Raw genomic sequence first — 8,962 nt, forward strand, 5'->3', positions numbered from 1 at the left:
CTATTCCTCACTAGACTGTGGCCTCTATGATCAGGAATCCCATGTAAACGTCCATGTAAAGCTGGCTCTGTAATGGACTTGAAATGAATCCATCCATCATCATTCATCACTCTGATCTCACCTACATAAAAACTCCTCAAGCACAGGATGGTTAGTGGAACTGTGTTTTCTCTATGTCTTTAAACCAATGGAAACAGAGCAGTTCATGCAACTGAAAGACCCCAATGTTTAAGTGCTCTTATTCACCTTTCATTCCTTTCTTGGTTTGCAGTTATGCCGAATCAGAAATCAATTCCTTAGGGATAGCACAAATGAAAAAATCTAGAAAATATACAAATGCATCTGAGCAAAAAATAGAGTACACTTGCTAATGACACAATTCCTTAAGCTATGGAATTCATTACAACAGTTAACATTGATTGAGCACATACTCTGTGCCAAGCCCTCTTCCAAGAGCTTTATGTATCCTACCTCATTTAACCCCACAGCAAGCATGTATAGTAGGCAGTGTCATTGTCCCCACTTTATAGACAAAGAAACTGAGGGAGGGGCTGAGAGTGATTAAGCCATCTGGTTGTGGATACCTGACTAGTAAGTGTTGGAGCCCAAACTTGAACTCAGCCAGTCTGACTCTAGAGCCTGGGCACGTTTTCCCTAAACTCCATTCCCACGGTTTATGATAGTAGAGATGCCAGAGACTAAAGATAATGTATGGGACGGAAGATTGAAGGAACATGGATCATTTAGCAACAGAAGAAAAGGCTAAAATGCAAAGGAGGGCCAGGGCAAGCTCATGAGCAATGCCAATGCTAATTTTTAAAAATGGGTTGAAAATAGAAGGAATCGTGACTGTGGCCTGAATGGAACTAAGTTTGAGAATAAAAAGTGATGAGGATATTTGGAATGGAATAATAGCAACAACAATACGACACTACATGCCAGGCTCTGTACCAAGTGCTGATGTTCATTTGTCTTAATTTAACCTCATTGAATCCCAGGAGATAGTTGCTGTCATCATACCCACTTTGCAGATGAGGAAACCACGAGCTGGAGGAATTACGTAGCTGTTTGACATAACCAGCTAGAGAGTAGCAGAGCCATTATGTCAGTGGTCCAGTGAGCGAGCAAAGCTTTATCAGTATTTACGGCCACTCCTCATTGCTCCCATTACTGCCTCAGCTCCACCTCCTGTCAGATCAGTGACGGCACTGGATTCTCATAGGAGCATGAACCCTATTGTGGACTGTACGTGCCAAGGATCTTAGTTGCGTGCTCCTTACGGGAATCTAATGCCTGATGATCTGAGATGGAGCTGATGTGGTGATGCTAGCACTGGGAGCAGCTGCAAATACAGATGAACATTAACAGAGAGGTCTGTCTCCACAGAGACCATAATAAATCACTTGCAGACTCATATCAAAACCCTATCGGTGAGTGGCAAGTGACAAGCTTCATCTGGTGGCAGGCTTTACAGGTGAGTTGATATACTTCAATCATACAGCTGCATCTGGTGGCCTTTTAAGTATGTTTGAGACAACTTCAAATCTCCATACATTCTGGGTTAAAGTCAAAGGGGAATATCCTCAGATTGCCACAAAAGCACTGAAGAGCCTGCTTCCATCTGCAACCCCCTATCTTTGGGAAGCAGGGTTTTCTGCAGTGACAGCCACCGAAATGAGATTACGGAGTAGGCTGGACATAAACAACACACTTTGGGTGTCACTGTCTCCCAGATGGGACCATCTAGTTGCAGGAAAACAAGCTTACAGCTCCCACTGATTCTACATCATGGTGAGTTGTATAATTATTTCATTATATATTACAATGTAATAGTAATAGAAATAAAGGGCACGATAAATGTAATGCACTTGAATCATCCCCAAACCATCCCCCACTGCCCATCCATGGAAAAATTGTCTTCCACGAAACCAGTCCCTGGTGCCAAAAAGGTCTAAGACCACTGCATCACGTTACATGGCACATATATGTTCTCATGTTCATGTTATTTAAGAGTCAAAATCATTCGTGTTGATTGAAGTTTGGGCTACCCTAAGGCATTACTAAAAGCCAGTGGTTATTCTCTTTTTACAAAATTCACCAGAGGCCTTTGGAAACCCCCATGGTTCTGTTGCATGCACATGTGCACCATGAGGCCGCATGTTAGAGTGGAGAGAGCCTGTACATGGAAGACAGATGATCTTGGACTTAGATCCCAGCTTTGCCATTATTAGTTTTGCGTCTTTCCTCTCTCTCTCTCTTTTTCCCTGTCTCTTCCTCTTCCTTACCCTCTTCAGTTTCCTCTGTTTAAAAAAAAGGACTAAGAAAACCTATCCCTACTCTACCCACCAAAATATTATAAAGACTAAATTTCTCTTTCAGAGAGGGAGGCTGGCACTTAACAGAGGCTTCAGAAGTATGACCTCCTCCATCTCCCCATCTACTCATCTGCCACCTGTTCAAAATACACATCGTTCGTAGCATTTTAGTAAAAGCTTATAGTACTCTTCAATATGCGGCCAATAATTCTATATTGATTATAAATCAGATCATATCCCAGATTTGTTTTCTACATTTCCATGGACTTGCACCCTCTGTAATTGCTCTTTCAGCCTTCCCTTCTGGCTTTTTCTATTTTCTTTGTTTTATTAGTCAATAGTTACATCTTCCTGACAATGCAAATAAAATATTCCAAACAAGAATGTAGCTAGCAGCTGATTCATAAGATATTAAAAGGCCTTGAGTCATATTGTACTCATTGAAAACAAAGCCTTCACATATACCAATGCTTTATTACTTTCATGAAACTTAATCTTTGTCAAAGCCTGAAAGGATAGCTAATTTTACTGACCAATTTGAAAAGCAGACAATGGGAGTGATAGCATATTCCTAAACAAATTGTTATAAATTTACACGAAGCCAGGCATGGTGGCTTGCATCTGTAATCCCAGCTACCTGGGAGGCTGAGGCAGGAGGATCACTTGAGCCTCAGAGTTTGAGGCTTCAGTGAGCTGTGATTGTGCCACTGCACTAGGCCTGGATGACACAGCAAGACCTCCATCTCTTAAAAAGAAATTCCTGTGAAATGAGTAGTTATAGAATAATACTGCAGACCAGAGTAGTGAACAAAAGAATAAAGAATGAAGAGACCTGGATTCAAATCCCATGGTGCCCCTAAATAGATTATTTGCAAGTCAATGAATTTATCTGAACCTCAGATTGGCCATCTGTGAAATGGACATAATTATCTCTTACTGGCTGGGCATGGTGGCTCACACCTGTAATCCCAACACTTTGGGAGGCCGAAGCAGGCAGATCACTAGGTCAGGAGTTCAAGACCAGCCTGGCCAGCATAATAAAACCCCGTCTCTACTAAAAGTACAAAAATTACCCAGGCATGGTGGCATGCACCTGTGATCCCAGCTACTCAGGAGGCTGAGGCAGGAGAATTGCATGAACCCGGGAGACAGAGGTTGCAGCGAGCCGAGATCATGCCACTATACTCCAGCCTGGGCGACAGAGTGAGACTCCATCTTAAAAAAAGAAAAGAAAAGAAATAACCTCTTACTTTATAGGATTGAGAGGAATTAGAAGGTTACAATATGCCCAGTGACCAGAGCAGAGCATTGAGTTGGGTGCTAAAAAACATTTTTTTACACTCCCTTTAATAATAAAATAAGTTTCCAATTCTAGCCCATAGGAACAGGCTAACCTGGAATTCAGAAATGGAAGAGTCTAGCAAAAGTCTCAAGACTCAAATTGAATCTTGATTCATGTGAATTTGGACAAACAACTTAATCTATTTTTGTCAAAGATAGTCCTCAGGAAAAGTGACACTGATAATGATGGTTACCTTGGTGCCTTCCTACCTGGGGCATGTTGTAAGACAATGCTATCATCGGGGTCATTGCTACTTATTACTGCTTTATTCCAATCATCGTGCTAGACACCATTTGCTTTTGTATGTGTTCTCTTGTTTCCAACTGCTTTGAGCTCTTAGGAAGTACAGAGCTACAGAAATTTAAGGTATGGCTGGCATTTCTCCTGAGTCTTTTGTTGGCATGCCTTTAGCATCTAAAGAAAAGGAGGAGAAGGAGAAGCAGCAGAAGAAAAGGAGGAGGGGGAGGAGGAGGATGAAGAAAGGAAAAATTGGAAAGCCAGGAAATTATTTGAGACAGAAATATCTCCATCTCTTTTTCTCTTGCCTCTAAATAGTATAAACCATGTTGAATGAGCCAATATTTTCCAGTTTAAAAAAATACCAGGTGTTTTTTTCTTCATTCCTTTTGCCAACTAAGAAAAAATGTTTAGCAATTTTTTAGTAGTGAAAAAATACATGTCTGAAAATTAGAACCTGAGTCTGATAGACCACAGTCATTGGTACATAGAATGAGCTCCACGAATGTTTGCAGAATTAGATCCTGGCTTTGGCATTGACCTGAAGGTAAACTACGTGGTGATACGTCTCCTTATCTCCCTTTCTGTAAATGAGAGTGATAGTATCATGTGCACATTTTTGGAAAGATGGTATGAAAGTCATTACAGTTCCATTACGTTCTGAGCTTCTTGGACCAAAAGGGACAATGAAGATTTTGTTTTTTGAAAGCAAAGGTTGTTTATGCAGCTTCCGAGTGACTGACGTGCTCCACATATCCATTGTTTGCACTCCTGGGTTTATTTACTTTGAGTTTTGTCATTCTGGGACAGGAGGAGACATCCTGCTGGGGGGAAGCTGCAGGGGTGAGCTGCAGATGCTTTGAATAAGAAGACTATTTTCATCGACTTAATTTTAGTGACATAAGAATCTGGGGGATGCTGGGGCTTGCCTGGAGACTCTCAAACTGGAGAACCATGGGGGTAGAAGGAAATATCTCAAAGTCGTTCTCATGGCCAACTCTGCAGCTTTGCCAGCTTCAAAGAGCCACCCCAATGTGAACTGTGCTCAATATTCTTAATATTGCTGAATTGAGGGGGTAAACCCCAATACGGTCAGTGGCCCACTCCATCCCAGTTTTCTGCTCTGATATTTCTTCACAGTATGTTATACCATATTCTTTTATTATCAGTCACTAAAGACAACTATCTTTTCTTTTTTTTATTGACCAATATATTTATAAACTGCCACACCAGTGACAACTATACTTTAGTAACAATTTCTGACAATTCTAGTGCATTCTAGTCTTGTTTCGGTAAACAGATGGTGGTGCCCTATTCAACAGATGCTGCTGAGTGCTTTGGGCTCCACCTCCAAACGCGCGCTGAATTTTTGAGTTTTTACCTTTTGAGCACTGCTCCGCTCTAAACCAAGTCACCAAGCACCTCCAGACTCGGATGAGCTCATGGCAGGCACATCCTCACTGGGCTCCCTGAGTCTACTCTCACATCCTACCCTTGGTTCACGACACAGAGGCAAGAGGGTGAGCTCTCAAAAAGTGAGTCAGATCACACTAGTCCTGGCTCAAGACGCTGCAGTGGTTTCCCACCCGACGGGAGGTGGAGCTGAAGTCCTCGGCACCGCCTGTTTGCTTCTGCTACCCGCTTCCCCTCCAGCTGCTTTGTCTAGTAAACTTGAGCCCTGGCGCTGCTGGGGCCACTCCAGTCGAGGTCTAATGCTGTTCCTTGCACAGGGAGACTGTGCTCCTTTCTCAGAACCCTTGCATCTACTGCCTTCTGTCCCTGGGATACTCTTGCTCAAGATGCTGGCTTGCTTGTTCCTCTATCCCCTTCAGGTTTCAGCTTCTCCGATCACCCTATATTTGCAAACACTTCATCCCCCAGGGCCCTATACGCTGCTCTATTTTTCTGACTGATACTTATCATCACCAGTATCACGTTGCTTTTTCCTTATGAGTTCTGTCTCTCCCACTACAATAGTACCGTGAGAGTAGGGACTCTATCTTATTTATAGCTGTATCCCCAACCCATAGAACATGATCTGGCTCACAGTAGATACTTAGTAAATATTTGTTGAATAAAAGAGGAAAGAAGTATCACAAACACAAAGCCTATCTCTGAATAAGGCTGACATGAATGTTTTGCATTAATGATAGATTTCATATAATCTGCATTTGTACACAAAGCAGGAACATATTCAAGTGCAACACGCCTTCAGAACACTTGAGTGAGAGGCGAGGGTGTGCATTGTGGTTTAGGAAGGCTCTTGTACATAAGCATGGGAGAAACGGAGAGATGTCTTGCAGTGAAACACTTTGCCTTATGAAAAAACAACCTCATTTGTTTGATCCTTGCCATGGTTCCAAAAAGGATTTGAGGCCAGAGTTGCAAATTGTCTTCCTTTTTCCCTTGACTTTCTATGCTTCCAAAAAAAGAAAAAAAAATGTTTTGAAGGACTTTTTGCTCTCAAATTTTTAAAAATAGATTTCCAAGTAGATTGCAGGCATGATCCAAGCCTTGCCTCATTAGTTACCTTAATAGTCCTCTGATTATAATCCCACATTTATAAACCCGCACTTGTAGAGAGTGGATCCTTTAAAAACCCAGTGAATTCCATTAGGACTGACACATGCAGGAACCTCCAGGAGTTAAGGGTCACTGCTGGATGTCAGCTCAAACCTTCCCAGTAACTCTGCTCTATTGGAAGACCAGAGCTCAGCAGCAGGAGACACTCAACTTTCACCTGTTGCCCCGTTCAGTAAAAGCAAGATCCTAAATGAAAAACTGACCAACGTAAATAGCAAGAAACCAGCTTCCCATCCAACTCAGATGTAAGTAGCTTGATCTACATCTCAAGATGGTTGAAATGTAAGCCATGTTCCTACTCTTATTTTATAGGTCATTGTAAGTAGAGAGAAACAGGAGCATTGACTACACTAAAGATGACTACTACATAGATTAGTAAAATGTGATCATGTAAATTCTGCTAGTTAATGTCTAGTCTTTAGTAATTCTCCATGATCGCGTACAGTAATTCTACACAATTGGGTTTACGTGGTGTCATGCAGGTAATGCTGAATCACAATTTAGGTTTGCATTCGCTTCCTGTTCAGCCTTTCATCGGCTCTATAAGCTTGAATGAAGGATTGAACCTCTTGCACTCCAAATTTCTTTGTATTAAAAAAGAGACAGAAAAAAACTAAAGTTGCCATTAGGCCTTATAAATCTAATAATTTCTATTTCACTCTCCTACTTAGATGCAAAGTGTCATCCAGGCTCAGAGATCTACAGAGCTATTCTGATCCCCTTCCAATTCTACCTACCCCCTTGCCATTAAGGAAAACATTAACTATGACATCAACATTAGCAGCACATGAGTCCATTCTCAGAAATAACTCAAAGCTTCAAGAGTGCAGTAAGGGATTTCCTTCCAGAAAGCAGAGACACAAAAATGAAATTCAACCGGGAGCATCAACCATAGTTTATCTCCAAGACCCAATCTCATCCCTTCCACCATGTTCCTACCTGGCACTCTATAGATGATGCTGGAGGTAAACAACCCTCATCCCTTCCAGTCACGGGAGACAAGAGATATTATCCCTTTAGTTCCTACATATAAACCGCAATGCACCTCTGTTCCATGGAGGGACACCTGGGGAGAAATGACTCATTTCTTTAGTCATTCTATGCCTTTTTTAAATTTCAACTTTGTAGGCATATCCGTTGCCCAGATATTGAACTTCTGTAAGTATTGTCTAAGAAAATAACAAGACAATTACATAAATATGCACGAATAAGGGTTTTCATCACAGAACTGTTGAAAATACTCACCTAGACAGGGTTGATTAAATCAACTAAAGTACCTGCACACAATAGGACATAATATGGGCATCATTACGAATGATGTTGTAGATATGTATTTTTTTGACCTGAAAAGCATTTCTAAAACATTTTGTATACCATGATCTTGTCTTTGTAAAAAAATGCATTTATATATGCCTGGAATCACAGATGTGAAAACGCTAAGTACGTGGTAGTAGTATAAGTAATATTACTTTCTACTTTATAATTTTCGTACCATGTGTCACATAACAAACATACCTCTGTTAATTAAAAAAATATTTATTTTTAGTAGACAATACCTGCATATGGTACAAAATTGGAAGCATACAAAAGAGTAAACAATAATAATTAAGGCTCCCTTTTCCTGTAGTGCCTTCCAGAAGGTAATCACTGTTACTTCTGCCTTCCCTAATCTTCCTGAGATAGTTTATGCTTATCCGTATATTGCTTTTATAATCAGAAAAACAATAATAGTAGTTCCATTTTGAAAAAATAATTTCTGCAAGATTAAAATTAAGTCTTTAGGTGTTAAATAAAATGGAAGGACTGAAACAATAATACGACGACTTGGATTTTCTTTTTTGTTTTGCGATAGAGCAGTGGGCAGGAAATACCAAATGTGTTACTTAACTCCTTAGTAGGTAATAGCCCTTCTTTATTATTATTATATTACATATATTTAAGTACATGTTTTTCTTCCCCATAAGACTACAATTTTCTTTTTAAGAGACAGGGTCTCACTCTGTTGCCTAGGCTGGTCTTAAATTCCTGGGTTCAAGCAACCCTCCTGCCTCAGCTGCCCTAGTAGCTGGAATTACATGGCCTGAACTGTACTTTTTTTTTTTTTTTTTTTTTTGTGAGACAGGGTCTCACTCTGTTGCCCAGGCTGGAGTGCAGTGGTGCCATCTTGCTCACTGCAACCTCCACCTCCCGGGTTCAAGCGATTCTCCTGCCTGGCTTCTAGCTTCTCGAGTAGCTCACAGGCGTGAGCCACCACGCCCTGCTAATTTTTTGTATTTTTAGCAGAGACGGGGTTTCATCATGTTGGCCAGGTTGGTCTCAAACTCCTGACCTCAGGTGATCTGCCTGCCTTGGCCTCCCAAAGTGCTGGGATTACAGGCATGAGCCATGTCGCCTAGCAGACTGCACTTTTTTTTTTTTTTTTTGAGTCAGAGTCTGGCTTTGTTGCCCAGGCTAGAGGGCAGTGATGTGATCTCTGCTCACTGCA

Source organism: Pan paniscus, chromosome 8 (assembly GCF_029289425.2).
Source record: "Pan paniscus chromosome 8, NHGRI_mPanPan1-v2.0_pri, whole genome shotgun sequence".
Taxonomy (NCBI): Eukaryota; Metazoa; Chordata; class Mammalia; order Primates; family Hominidae; genus Pan; species Pan paniscus.